Raw genomic sequence first — 15,668 nt, 5'->3', positions numbered from 1 at the left:
TGTAATAACTTTTTTTCTATTTAATAATAATAATTTAATAATTAATTTAATTAATTAATTAATTAATTTAATTAATAATAATTTAATAATTAATTTAATAATTTAATTTAACATGAATAAAAGAAAAATGTATTCCATACACCGAAAAAAAAATGTAGCAATATTCATCATTGTAGCAATATTCATCAGCCACCCTGTATATATATATAATATAATATAATATATATATATACTTTATGGGGACTCAGACGAATATATCGAGTAGAATGACGAAATTAGTATACCCCCCATCCTATGGTGGAGGGTATAAAAAGCAGGTTAAGTTCGAAGATGGGCTATATCGGACTATATCTTGATATAGCCCCCATATAGACCGATCCGCCGAATTGGGGTCATAGGCTCATAAAAAAGCCACATTTATAGTCCCATTTTGCTGAAATTTGGGACAGTGAGTTGTGGTCCACATCGGTACAGATTTGGATACAGCTAATTTATAGCCATTTATTTATTATTCGATTTTGCTGAAATTTGGGACAAAGAGTTTCTTTAGGCCTCTCGACACCTTTCTGCAATATGGCACAGATCGGTTCAGATTTGGATATAGCTGCCATATAGACCGATCTCTCGATATAAGGTTTTGGGCCCATAAAAGTCGCATTTATTGTCCGATGTCGCCGAAATTTGGGACAGCGAGTTGCGTTAGGCCCTTCGATATTTTTCTGCAATATGCCATAGATCGGTTCAGATTTGGGTATAGCTGCCATATAGACCGATCTTTCGATATAAGGTTTTGGGCCCATAAAATGCGCATTTATTGTCCGATCTCGCCGAAATTTGGGACAGTGAGTTGTGTTTGGCCCTTCGACAGTCCTCTTCAGTTTGGCCCAGATCGGTTCAGTTTTGGATATAGCTGCCATATAGACCGATCTCTCGATTTAAAGTCTTGGCCCCATGAAAGGCACATCTGTAATCCGCTGAAATTTGACACAGTGACTTACGTTAGGCTTTTTGACATCCGTGTTGTATATGGTTCAGTTCGGTCTATATTTGGATATGGCTACCAAAAAGACCAATATCCGTGTCGAATTTGGTACAAATCGGACCATATTTCGATAAAGCTGCTATGGGGGCATAAATTAGGCATTTTTCATCGAACTACGACGTAAGGGGGTTTACATATATTCCCGAGGTGGTGGGTATCCAAAGTTCGTCCCGGCCGAACTTAACGCCTTTTTACTTGTTTGGTAATCATTATGCGGAATTTCGATATATGATGTCACAGGGGCCGGTTTTACCATGGAATGCCTATATATAGCAAATGTTAGTTTTTATACGTTTGATATCAGATCATAAGGTACAACTGATTTGACAGCTACGTTTAGCTCAATTCCTTTCCAAATTTCCTTTAAATTTTAAAAATGTAAAAATCCTTGGTGTTTTTCTCCTTTGAACCTCTTCTACATTTGCCATTGTTGTAATTTACCAAATCGTCTGACATAATTATGGATGTAACACCACATGTTCATATAACCAAGTGTGGCTATTTGCTTTATGATACCAAAGAGTGAATGCAACAATGTGTTAATGTCCCCATTAAACATGATAATTGTAATTTGAAACAAAAAAAAAAAAAACCACAAATAAATCCCGTAAAGCACAAAATCCGACATAACTTTAATTTAATCTCTTAAATGTTTGCACAAGAGCTCTGTCGCGCTGTTTTATTCTACGAAATACAGAAATCACGTACACACCGAAATTGGGAAATTGGTGTTTAATATCAAAAATCGATATTTGCATATTTTTAGAGCATCGTGTATTCATGGCCCCGTAGGTGTTCAAATGACGCCATTTAAAATTGGTTTCGAAATTATGTTCGCGAATGGCAGCAGCAAATAATGAAATGCCGGAAAAGAAATTTAATTTCAAAAGTGTGTATGTACGCGATTATTTTCGAGAAAAAATTTTGTTCTAGCCCCATTTTCATCAGCAGTCATATTTGTGAATTGGGTGAGGGAGTAAGCGAGAGAGTGGGTGGGCTTATAATATTCAAAATTAATTGGATTTTGTGCATTTAAAATGTTAGAAATTTAATTAGATGGAAACATGGTTGCGAATGTTGCAAAATTCATCAAGCCTTGCCGCAAAAGCGTTGCATTTATTATTGGGGTCATATGGTTACTATAAAATAAATGTTGAAAATTAATTTTCCTCTTCTCCAGAACTTTGGCTTTTGGCCTGCAAAATATTTCAAATACTTAATGAAATGAAAAGAATCAGCAGTGTGGACAAGCTTAATAAAGAGAGAATTAACAACTAGAAAAGTGAGTTCGACCGAGTTGAACCGAATCTTGGGTACTCACCACCATGGATAAATAAACCATCCTCTTTTATAACAACTCCACTACCATATCCATCGTAATATGCTGAACTGGTCCATATTTCATTCAAGTCCCAAGAACTCTTATACAAGTCATAGTTTCAGCGATATCGGACAATCGGAAATCGCTTTTATGGGATTAAGATCCTAAATTGGAAAAACGGTCTATATGGCAGCTATATCTAAATAAAGTCCGATCTAGAACATATCTGGTTGGATGAAGGGAGGCTTAATACAAGTCACTGTGTCGAATTCCAGCGAAATCGGGTACAACATGCAGCTTTTATGGGCTTAAAACCCTAAAACGGTAGATCGGTCTATATGGCAGCTATATCTACATATAGTCCGATCTGAACCATATTTAGGCTTAAATCAGCCTTCACTCATCACATCTGTTTTAAGCCTTCACTCATCACTCACTGTTTTAAGTTCCAGCGATATCGGACAAAAAATGCGGCTTTTATGGGCTTAAGGCCCTAAATCAACAGATCGGTCTATATGGCAGCTATATCTAAATTGGGAGGCTTAAAATTTTAAATTTCATCAAAATCAGATAATAATTGCGCCTGTTGCGGGCTTAAGACCCTTAACCGGCATATCGGTCTATATGGCAGCTATATGTAAATATGGTCCGATATGGATCATATTTGGTTTGAATATCGGGGCGCCTAGTTAAACTTCCAGTTTCAAATGTCAGCGAAGCGGTTTTTAATGGCCTAAGACCCTTAGGCCACCGTGGCGCAAAGGTTGACATGTCCGCCTATGACGCTGAGCGCTTGGGTTCGAATCCTGGCGAGACCATCAGAAAAAATTTTTCAGCGGTGGTTTTCCCCTCCTAATGCTGGCAACATTTGTGAGGTACTATGCCATGTAAAACTTCTCTCCAAAGAGGTGTCGCACTGCGACACGCCGTTCGGACTCGGCTATAAAAAGGAGGCACCTTATCATTGAGCTTAAAACTTGAATCGGACTGCACTCATTGATATGTGAGAAGTTTGCCCCTGTTCCTTAGTGAAATATGATCAGATCTGAACCATATTGGAATCGCATGTCGGGAGGCCTAAAAAAACTTCCTGTTTCAAATTCCATCGAAATCGGATAATAAATGCGCCTGTTACGGGCCTAAGACCCCAAATCGGCAGATCGGTCTATATGGAAGCTATAACCAAATATAGTCCCATTTGGCCCGTTCAAGGACATAACCTGCGTATAGAAGAATTATGAGTCTATGCAAAATTTTAACTCAATATCTTAATTTTTAAAGACTGTAGAGTGATTACAACTGACGGACAGACGGACGGACACACGGACATTGTTAGATTAGGTTTAGATGAGGTTATGTTGAAAAGAGGGTGTAGTTATTAATCCGCCCCATGCCACTATGGCAATACTCCTAAGCCAGTAATCGGCTTGTTGTGCGCTATAAAAACACAAAAAGAAAATTTTTAGTTAGGAATTCCGTGCTACTTAAAAAATTTTTAATTATTTTGAACACCACTTCCCTAAGTTGGTTCATGTCTGATATTGTATCTCGACCTAAGTGCCGTTATCTGTCAGACGCGAAAGCCGGGCAATGACAAAGGAAATGCTCCTACGTCTCATCATCTTCCCCGTAAGCCATATACATGCTATCACATGCTGCACCGATTTTACATAAGTGAACTCGTAGTCCTTTGTGTCCCGTTATGATATCAATACCTATACTGACCTCCTTCTTACTTCCTTTCAGTAATAGCCTCGTCTTCTCACGATTTGTATCTCCCTATAGGATTTTCGCCGTTCTATTGACCGTTTCGCTGTTCCACAATGTTGCATGCCCATTCGTCGCCCACTCCCTTAACTCGAACTGCGTCGACCCGAAAGGCTTCCGGTTAACCAAAACTATTGGCGGCAGTCCTCTGGCCTTCACCGCCAAATCGTCTGCCCTTTTATTCCCCCTTACTCTGTTATGGCCTGGTAACCAAACGATGCGGATCGTGCCATCCTCAGAGAAGGCGTTAATCTCCTTCTTACACTGCAAGACTGTTCGCCACCTTATCGTTCTGGTTGTTATTGCCCTTATGGCAATTTTACTATCCGTAAAGATGTTCACACTCGACGTCCTAGCGTTAGCACCACACCACTTCACGCATTCCATGATCGCCCGGATCTTCGCCTGAGGACCGTATTATGGTCAATAAGTCTAAAACAGATCTGAGTCCTTGGGTTCACAATGTAGATTCCCAGGCCCACTCTGTCCTCTAGCTTTGATCCATCCGTGTAACTTAATCTTCCAGATGACAATACTGGGGTTCCGTCAATCCAAGACTGTGCCGATGGCAGCGGTGCTTCGCACTCGACTTCAAAGTTCACCTCATGTATCCGTTTGGAAATCTCTTCCCTTCCTTCCAGGCTTCCTATCGTCCCCTCGATTATTCCGCGAGGATATGAACTGCTCCCATCCTCAATCCATTCTCCCATCGCTTTAAGTCTCATAGCAGTGGCTGCCTCACACTTTCCTTGTATGCCAATGGGTCGGATCCGCCTATGGCAAGACAACATGTTCTCTGAATTTGTTGTATGATCTTAACGTTGCACTTTTCTCCATAGCAGTCCACCAAACTACGGAGGTGTAAGTAAGTATTGGTCTAATCACGCTTCTGTAGATCCTGTGAACTATCCTTGAATTCAGGCCCCATTTCAAGCCTACGGCCCGTCTACATCGTGACCAACATCTTTGAGCCTACACAGTACGCTCCTGAATGTGACACTTCCAATTCAGTTTCCTGTCCAAGATCACACCTAAGTATTTCACCTTCTCAGATATCGAAATCATTTTATTCCAGAAATGAGTTGCGAAAAATTGGGCCACCTTCGCCTTTCTCGTAAACAGGCATATTTCTGTCTTCTCTGGGTTAACATTCAGACCTTCGGTTTAGCCCAGTAATATGACATATGCAAGACTCTTTCGGCCTTTCTGCAAACCCTTTAGAAGTAGACGATGTTATGTCTGCATAGCAGATGGATTCAAATCCTTCATTAGTCAGCATCCGTAATAGGTTATTTATGGTGGTCACCCAATGGAGTGGTTAGGTTAGGTTAGGTTTAAGTGGCAGTCTGCACTCAGACTCACTTAAACGTGTTCGTCCATTGTGATACCACAGGAATAGAAGAAGGAAGGCATCTTCCTTTGTCTGTATATCTAAGTCTGAACCGATGTGACCCATTTGCAATCCCCAACGACCTACATCGATATTAAGTTTCTGCGCAAAATTTCAAGTGGCTAGCTTTACGCATTCGCCCTCTATGATGATTTCTGCAGACGGACGGACATGGCTAGATCAATGCAGAACGACGAGACAATTAAGAATATGTATACTTTATGGGGTCTTAGACGAATATTTCGAGGTGTTACAAATGGAATTACTAGATAAGTATACCCCATCCTATGGTGGTGGCTATAAGAAGTCATGTGATGTTTAATTGAGGGGTCAAGTGTTTGGAGGACACAACACCTCTGAAACAATCCACATATTTACAAATCGGAAATATGTGGGTTGTGAAAGCAAACTCGCAATAGATCAGGAAATTGATATCCAAACAGGACTTTTTTAATGACTATGATAATATGCGTTTCAAATTCAGGGTATTTCAGAGTATAGCATAAATCTTATATCCAATTTCAATATCTGAGTAACCACTCCAGCTTCAATACCCCCAAACTAGACAAATTAAGCGATCATGGTAATATGGGGTTTAAAAGAAGAGTATTTGGGATTTGTACACGAAATCAATATCGAGATTCGGGATCAAGTGTCTGGGGATAGAATTCTCCTACTAAACACCCCCAAACAGGACTTTTTTATTGGCCATGGAAGTATGGGGCTGAAATAAAAGGTATTGCCAGTGGAGCACGAAATTGATATCTATTTTCAGGGCCAAGGCATATGGCAATAGGGGGTGGGGGCTCAAATGAAAGGTATTTTGTAGAAGATCACAAAATGGTATCCACTTTCGGGATCTAGAGTGTGGGGATAGACTTCACCTAAAAAACACCCCCAAACAGGATTTTTTTTTAATGATGGCAGTATGGAGCTGAAGTAAAAGGTATTGCCAGTAGAGCATGAAAAAAATTTTGCCCATGAACATTCCACTAAGGAACAGGAGCAAACTTCTCACATTTCAATGAGTGCAGTCCGATTCAAGTTTGAGCTCAATGATAAGGTGCTTCCTTTTTATAGCCGAGTCCGAACGGCGTGCCGCAGTGCAACACCTCTTTGCAGAAACGTTTTACATGGCATAGTAACTCACAAATGTTGCCAGCATTAGGAGGGGAAAAACGAAATTGATGTACATTGAGCAACCATGGTAATATGGAGGCCACCGTAGCGTAGAGGTTAGCATGTTCGCCTATGCCGCTAAACGCATGGGTTCGAATCCTGGTGAGAACATCATAAACATTTTCAGCGGTGGTTTTCCCCTCCTAATGTTGGCGACATTTGTGAGGTGCTGTACTATTTGCTATGGCAGTCGTGTAAAAACTTTTCCACAAAGAGGTGTCGCACTGCGGCACGCCGTTCGGACTCGGCTATAAATAGGAGGCCCCTTGAGTTGGACAGCACTCATTGATATGTGAGATGTTTGCCTCAGTTCCTTAATGGAATGTTCATGGGCAAATTTGCATTTGTATTTGGTAATATGGTGCTCAAATAAAAGATATTCAGAAGAAGAGCACTATATGATATCCACTTTGGGGACCAGGTGTCTGTGATGCCACGTCACTTGCTCAACAGGATTCAATTAGCAACCAAGGCAATGTAAAGCTGGAATGAAAGGTATATGCGAAGAAAAGAAGGCGCAACGAAGAGGGCCCGGTTCAGCTAAAGATCGCCGAGTTTTCTGCAAGAGCTGGGCAATAAGCCGCATGGCGGGACACATTGGAATCTCGCTTAATAGTACGCTCATGAAGATGATCGCGTACTTACTTTGTTGATGTCAGGGTCTGCGTTCCCATATTCCTCAGGGATGCACAAGAGGGTGGGTCAATTTGTAAGCTTCCAATAACACTCTCAAAACGGTTGCGAAAATCATAATTAACAACATAGATATTGAAACTGACGCAACTGGCCTTCGAGTGAGCTAACCTTAATGGTGCGCTAGCTATTCTAACTAACCTAGCCTTTGGTTAAGAAAAAATTGCATTGGTATTTGGAAGTAATATTCGCACTGAAAGGTCCAAACCCACGCCTTGATTTCCTGTTTCTAATTTGAAATATGATATGCCTCCACTGATACTTTTCATATCTTGCGTTTTTCCTGCTTTAGGATAATAATAAGGCCGTTTCATTAGTTGAATGAATTAAAATTCACCAGAAAAAATATTAAGGTCCCTTATACATTTCATGTTGTGTGTCTTAATTATGTATTAAATTTTAATTATTACATTTCCTTGAGCAAAAATAAAAATAACTCAATAAACACTACTGCGCCCCAGGGGGAAACAAACATAATTCTAATTACTTTTGAAAGTTAAATAAAGCTGGCTTTTTTTCTTTTTCTTTGGTTTTTTCATATGACCTTTTCATTTCAGATATTTGTATTAATTTTGTTTATGGGTGCCGTTTCGGCGGCCGATGAAAAAGTTATCAAACCCACGGAAAACAAAGAAATTATCGACACCATTGATGTAAAGGAAGTTGGAAGTGATGAGCCAAAGAAAAGCAAAACGGAAAAGAGAGATTCATCTGATCAGACTGGTAGGTATAGTGATAATCTTATTATCTTTGAAATTAAAATTAAATTTAATTTAATTTATTTTAACTCAAATTTGTTAAATTTAAACTTAAATTATGGTATGGGATAAATCCAAAGAAAATTTCACTTATGAAATTTCTTTAAAAAAAGGCATTCCATTAAGAAATAAAACTTCTAAAAATTTTTGTTTGTTTCTCTTTCGAGACGAGCTGGATGATCGAAGATGCATATGGAAAAAACCACTATGGGACGTATTTTCTGACTATTGCAATATGAGGCTCAAATAGAAGGGTTTCTAAAGCGGAACACGAATCTGATATATATTTTCAAGGCCAACTCACTGAGTGGCCGCCCATCCCCCAAAACACCCCCCAAACCGGTCATGTTTGCCGACTATGGAAATATGGGGCTCAAATTAAAGGTATGTGGGAGTAGACCACGTATCTGATATCAAAATTGTCTAGCAGACGTCCCACCACCATAACAACCCCCAAATAGGACGTGTTTGCTCACCAAGACAATTTGGGTCTTAAAGAGAGTGGAACTAAATATTCATAGTTTTTAGGGCCAATACCCCGAACCGGGCATATTTGCTGATGTTTGCAATTAGGAATTTAAATGAGATTAGAAAACGAATTTTATATCCAATTTTAAGCCCATGGCAATATGGGGTTCAAATAAATGGTATATAGATATAAGAGAATAGAGCACGTTGCTGATATATTTTCCGTGCTTGGTGTTTGGGGGACCACCCCAATCCCCAAAACACCCATAGATGGGGCATATTTACCGACCATGTCAATGTGGGGCTTAAATGAAAGGAATTTGAGGGTAGAGCAAGAATTGATACCCACTTTCGGGACCAATTTTCTGGAGGTCTACCCCTCTCCCAAAATACCACACAAACAACAATTTTTTTGTGACCATCGCAATATGGGGCTCAAATAAAGGTATTTGGAAGTAGAATACGAATTTGATATCCAAATGTAGGACCATGTATTTAGGGCAAATATTAGGAAAAATATTTTTCGACCATATCAATATGTGGCTCAAATGAAAGGTATTTGAGATTAGAAAACGAATGTGATAACCTATTTTGGGGCCATGTGTTTGGGGGACGCCTCATCCCGTAAACTCCTCTTAAGCCAATATCAATATGGGGTTTAAATAAATGGTATTTGGGAGAAGAGCATGATGCTGATATTTTTTCAGGGCCAAGTATCTGGGGGACCACCTCTCCCCCGAAAACACCACTTAATCAGACATCATGAGAATATCAGACTGAAATGTAGTATTTTAAGACTGGAGTACACCTCACATCCAAACTTTAATTCGTAGACCAATAAAGATCATATGGGATTCAGATAAAGGCACTTATATTGTTGTTGTTGTTTCACTAAAATATCTTTAATTGTAGAAAATAATTATTCCAAGGAAACTTTTGTTCCATATAAAGTAAAATAAGGCGCAGCGGAGCGGGCCCGGGTCAGCTAGTCAGTTTATAATTTAAATTTTTGCTGATTTGGTGAACATGTGGTACGCAGAGATTTTAAGCAGAATCCATGGTGGTGGATTCACAAGATTCTTGACAATTTTTTTTAATTAATAGAAATTACTGCTTGGTCGATTCACCATCAATTCGTTTTCGTTACAATTTCAGCCTCTTTTGCCACGGATCCTAATGATGAACCATTTCGACCAATAATAGGCCATGGCAAAACGGATATATATGAAGCGGCAGCAGCATCACAACTGGTAAGTCGCTCAAATATACAAACACATAGTTAAGACATGAATCTTACAATCATATTTACTCAAAACCTAATGGCAAACAAAATCCATTACATTCCGAATAATTCAAAATGTTAAACAGTAAGACAGTGAAGTATTTTGCCTCTTTAAAATATTAACAAAATTACTATATGTACGCTTATAACAATCAAGTTAACGTAAATAAATGGAATATTGGGTTGCCCAAAAAGTAATTGCGGATTTTTCAGGTCGGCCAAATAAAGTTGATGATGACCAAATCAAAGCATTAATCGAATTGGATCGTCATCTAACTGAGCGTGAGATAGGAGAGAAGTTAAATATACCAAAATCAACCGTTCATCAGACTACCATTTATTTCGATCTTTGCAGAACTCCTTAAATGGTAAAACTTTCGGCAATGATGAGGCTATAAAATCGCACTTGGTTCAGTTTTTTGCAGATAAAGGCCAGAAGTTCTATGAGCGTGGAATACTAAATTTGCCAGGAAGATGGCAAAAGGTTATCGAACAAAATGGCAATTATATATTTGATTAAAGTTCATTCTAAGTTTTATTAAAAATGCATTTACTTTCTTTTAAAAATCCGCAATTACTTTTTGGGCAACCCAATAATTTTAGTTAAGCCTTTAATTTTGCAATTGGCAATATTTACCCAGGACCTGTTGGCAAACAAAATCCATTAAAATCCGAATAGTTTTAAGGATTATAAATCTAAATACACTCATTGACAATTTTAATTAACCAAATTAGATTTTCCAATATCATAAATACCTATAGTGGTAATTGTGGTGAAATGTTGCTAATTATTATGGATAATAGTCATATCCTGTTTACATAATTCAAGACGTAGTAATATGTTGGCTAATGGCGCAAGAGCTCATACTAATTTATTCATATTTGTATGAAATGGAGATACTATTTAAGAGGATATAATAATTAAATGAAAAATTATTGTAAATATAAATTAACAAACATAATGAAACATTTTGATATTATTGAGTGCTGCTCAATTTAAGTTTGTTCAATAATACTGTGCAACAAAACGCTGAGTTTTTGTTTTCAAAACAACAAGAAGACCCAAGATGATAATAAAAGGGGTGGCGGAAATAGATGACAAGGCGTTTTGAAACCTTTTATTGTGAGATAGGTTAGCATAGGTTTATGTGGCAGTGTGCAATCCGATTCTCTTAGAAGAGGAGCAGTAGAAGTAGGATGCTGAAAGGCATCCTAGAGTAGAATCGCTTTAAAAAGTCCAATAGCTTGCAAATGTTGACATCCATTAATCAATACAAGTGCTCAAAGAAATTAACCTAAGGTGAAACGCCTTCCGCTTCCAAATGTTCTATAGTTTTGCCTTCCTCGTCGTACTCACAGATTATGCATAAGTCAATACTTGCAACATTCAGTCTGTCAGCATAATTTCATGACGTACACAACGACTGAGACCTCTGTTCTAGCCAGCGTCAATAAAACGGCAGACCTTTTCAAGTCTAAATTGGGCCATATAATTTTGGAGTGTTCACAACGCCTACTTTGCAGCCATCTGTCATTCGTTGGCCTTCGGGCATCAACCTGAAGATTTAACTTACATTTCAGCAAAGGATTACCCACAGACATCAGTTCCCTTGGAATGTGTAAGGTAGCTCGTCGGCATTTCAATTCCCTTAGATATATCTGCGGCCCTGCACCCAGAATAGGTGAATTTTAAACTGTTCACCCATCTCGTTGAGAGATTTGCGACATTGGAGGGCGATTTTTGAATACAGAAATATATTGCCCCATATATAATGGCTGCCTGGCTCTCTGAGAAGATATTTATGTCAATCGTAATACAGAGCGATGGCAAAAGAAAAAACAAGTAAAAGCGTGCCAAGTTCGGCTGGGCCGAGTCTTATATACCCTCCACCATGGACCGCATTCGTCGGGTTCTTTTCCCGGCATCTCTTCTTAGGCAAAAAAGGATATAAGAAATGATTTGCTCTGCTATTAGAGCGATATCATGATATGGTCCGGTTAGGACCACAATGTTGCAGACCTGTGCAAAATGTCAGCCAATTCGAATAAGAATTGCCTCCTTTGGGGGCTCAAGAAGTCAAATAGAGAGATCGATTTATATGAGAGCTCTTTCGGGCTATAGACCGATTCAGACCATAATAAACACGCATGTTGATGGTCATCAGAGGATCCGTCGTACAAAATTTCAGGCAAATCGGATAATAATTGCGACCTTTAGAGACTCAAGAAGTCAAGATCCCAGATCGGTTAATATGGCAGCTATATCAGGTTATGAACCGATTTGAACCTTATTTGACACAGTTGTTGAAAGTAAGAATAAAATACGTCATGCAAAATTTCAGCCAAATCGGATAGGAATTGTGCCCTCTAGAAGCTCAAGAAGTCAAGTCCCCAGATCTATTTATATGACAGCTATGTCAGGTTATAAACCGATTTGAACCATACTTGGCACAGTTCTTGAATATCATGACAAAATACTACGTGCAAAAATTCATTCAAATCGGATAAGAACTGCGCCTTCAAAAGGCTCAAGAAGTCAAAATCGGTTTTGCACATAGTGTTATGATATGACTTCTAACAACCTGTGCCAGGTACGGTGCAAATCGGTGTATAACCTTATATAGCTCCCATATAAATCGATCTACCGATTTGACTTCTTGAGTCTGATTTGACTTCTTGAGCCCGATTTGTCTTCTTGAGCCCTTACAAGCCGCAATTTTTGCCCGATTTTTGCTGAAATTTTGCATGAGGTAATCTGTAATGACTTTCAACAACTGGAAGTAAAGTCCAAATCAATGTATAACCTGGTACAGTTCCTATATAAACCGATACCAAATTTGGTACGGGCATGTTTTTCGGTCTAGAGACGAAGCCTATTGAAATTGGAAAAAATCGGTTCAGATTTGAATATAGCTCTCATATATATCTTCGTCCGATTTGCAGTAATATTGCAATAAAATGGTCATTTGTTAACCGATTCTTTCGAAATTCAACAAGAAGGATTTTCTTATGACACCCGTTATTACAGGTGAATTTCATAGAAATCGGTTCAGCTTTGGATATAGCTCCCAGATATATGTTCGTCCGATTTGCAGTAATATTGCAATAAAATGGTCACTTGTTAACCTCTTCTTTTGAAATTTGTTAGGAAGTATTTTCTCGTGACTCTCGACGTTATTGATGAATTTCATGGAAATCGGATCAGATTAGATATAGCTCTCATATATATACATCGCCCGATTTTTACTTCTAGAGCCACAGCAAGCGCATTGTTTGACCAATTTTGCCAAAATTTTGTACAACCCTTTATTCGACGACTGCCACACTATCTGCGAAGTTTGCTCGAAATCGGTGCAGATTTAGATATAGCTCCCATATATATGTTCGTCTGATTTGCAGTAATATTGCAATAAAATGGTCATTTGTTAACCGATTCTTCTGAAATTTTTTAGAAAGTATTTTCTCTTGACTCTCGACATTATGGGTGAATATCATGGAAATCGGTTCAGATTTAGATGTAGCTCTCATATATATACATGGCCCGATTTGTACTCCTAGAGCCACTGCAAGCGCATTTATTGACCAATCTTTCCAAAACTTCGTACAACGCTTTCCTCGACCACTGTCACAGTATCTGTGAAGTGTGCTCGAAATCGGTTCAGATTTAGATATAGCTCCCATATATATGTTCTTCCGATTTGCAGTAATATTGCAATAAAATGGTCTTTTGTTTACCGATTCTCTCGAAATTCGGCAGAAAGGATTTTTTTATGACTCTTGATATTACTGTTGAATTTCATAGAAATCGGCCCAGATTTAGATATATATGTATATCGCCCGATATTCATGTATATATGTATATCGCCCGATATTCATGTATATCGCCCGATTTTCACCCCAAGAGCCACTGCAAGCGCATTGTTTGACCAATCTTGCTAAAATTTTGCACAACGTTCTTCTCGACGTCTACCACATTATCTGAGAAGTTTGCTCGAAATCGGTTCAGGATTAGATATAGCTCCTATATATATGTTCATCAGATTTTGGGTAATTTGCCATAATGTTGTCATTTGTCAACCGAAGTTTTTATAGTTTGAACACATTTGCTCGCTGAGGTCCATCAAAATTGGTTCAGAATTGGATATAGGTCCCACATTGTACTTCTGGGATTGGTGTAGAGTATTATAGAGTCGGCAACGCCCGAATTTTGCTCTTCCTTACTGGTTTTTATTAGTTTTTTTCGATTTTCTTTCATTGTGTCGCCAGCATTAGGATGTTCTCCCCAGGATTTGAACCCAGGTGTTCAGCGTCATAGACTTACAAGCTAACCTCTGCGCTGCGGTGGCCTCCATCTTTACCAACAGACACTACAGCCCATTAATTGAACTCCAGCTAATATCGTTATATGGGAGTTGTACCTCGGTAAATCGGTTCGGCATCGATTTTTATGAAACTTAGCAGTGGCATTCTTTAGAATCAGTCCAATTGTAAACTTGTGGCCTTCGTTTTGTTGAATGGAGTTCTGCATTGTTAATGAAACTTAGCAGAGGCATTTTTTCGATTCAGCTCAATGGTAACCTTGTGGCCTTCGTCTTGTTGAGTGGTGTTCTCTGCCTAGACCCTACCATTTCTGTGTACCACCATGGCGGCCGCTGCTTGACCCCTGCTATATCCCCAGTACATGCGGATTAAAGTCATTCAGGACTTTTTCTTATTTTCTTCGATCGTTTTTATCAATCCAGATTTGATTGATTTTAAAATAAAATTATCTGCAGAAAACTATAACTACTATAAAACTCACTTACAAAAACTAAAGCAATTTATCACTCAATTTTATTGTTTCAATAGCTTTGCTGCCATGAAAAATCCTTCTTTGAAATGTATACCTCAACAATTGAAACCATTAGGAATGGAGCGCAGGCATTTTACAACAACTTCAAGAAGTGATATTACCCATCTGATAACAGATTTTCTTTGCACTTGTGCTGGGCTTGTGAACGCCTTAAAAAAGAGGATATTTAATGTTTGTTCTACAATTCACAGAATATGTTTAAGTTATAAATTTCCTCGTTTCATTTCCCATTTCCTTTTACCTTCGAGCAATTGCAGTTGCTGTTCTTGGGGCTTCTGCTGCTAATAAACCTTTTATAAATTATGGTACTTTACCGGGAAGTTCTTTGGCCGATATCTTTTTTTTCATTGTTTCAGTTTGCCTTCGTTCGCTGTCTTTGGGGGATTTTTACAATTCGTTTTCTTTAACATTTTAGTTGGGTTTTTTTCTCTCTCCTTCTTCTTCTTGGGATAGACGAAATTGTTGGTAGTCTTAAGTCAAGGCAGTTGGGGGGGCAAGAAAAAGCTTTTGCTACATAAACATACATTATCGGAGGAGGTGCTGATTTATGGAGCATCCCATGGCTTGGCATCTTTATGTTCGAGTACTTTGTTCAAGTTCTTACCAAGAAAGCGAGTGCAGAAGCTTGATTCTCTTCGGACATTGGGGAGTTGGGCAAATTATTTACTTTTGGCAACAGTTTTTGCCTTGACTTTTATTTTATTGCTGAAATGCTCCTGAAATTATTTTTACTTTGTGTTTTTTTCTGTGTATCGCTGCATGATGTACTTTTAAAAAGTTTCCTTCTTTGGTTTTGTGTATCTTACTTAAGTCCCTTGTGCCTTATCTGTAAGCAAGTGTAAGTTTCTTTTTTGAGAATAGCACTTTAATAGATGGGCTAATGTTGCAACAATTGATTTGTGAAATCGCTGGAAAA

The sequence above is a fragment of the Stomoxys calcitrans genome, chromosome 4, assembly GCF_963082655.1.
Source record: "Stomoxys calcitrans chromosome 4, idStoCalc2.1, whole genome shotgun sequence".
Classification (NCBI taxonomy): Eukaryota; Metazoa; Arthropoda; class Insecta; order Diptera; family Muscidae; genus Stomoxys; species Stomoxys calcitrans.
The sequence above is the reverse complement of the archived record's forward strand: the minus strand, read 5'-3'. Positions refer to the sequence as shown.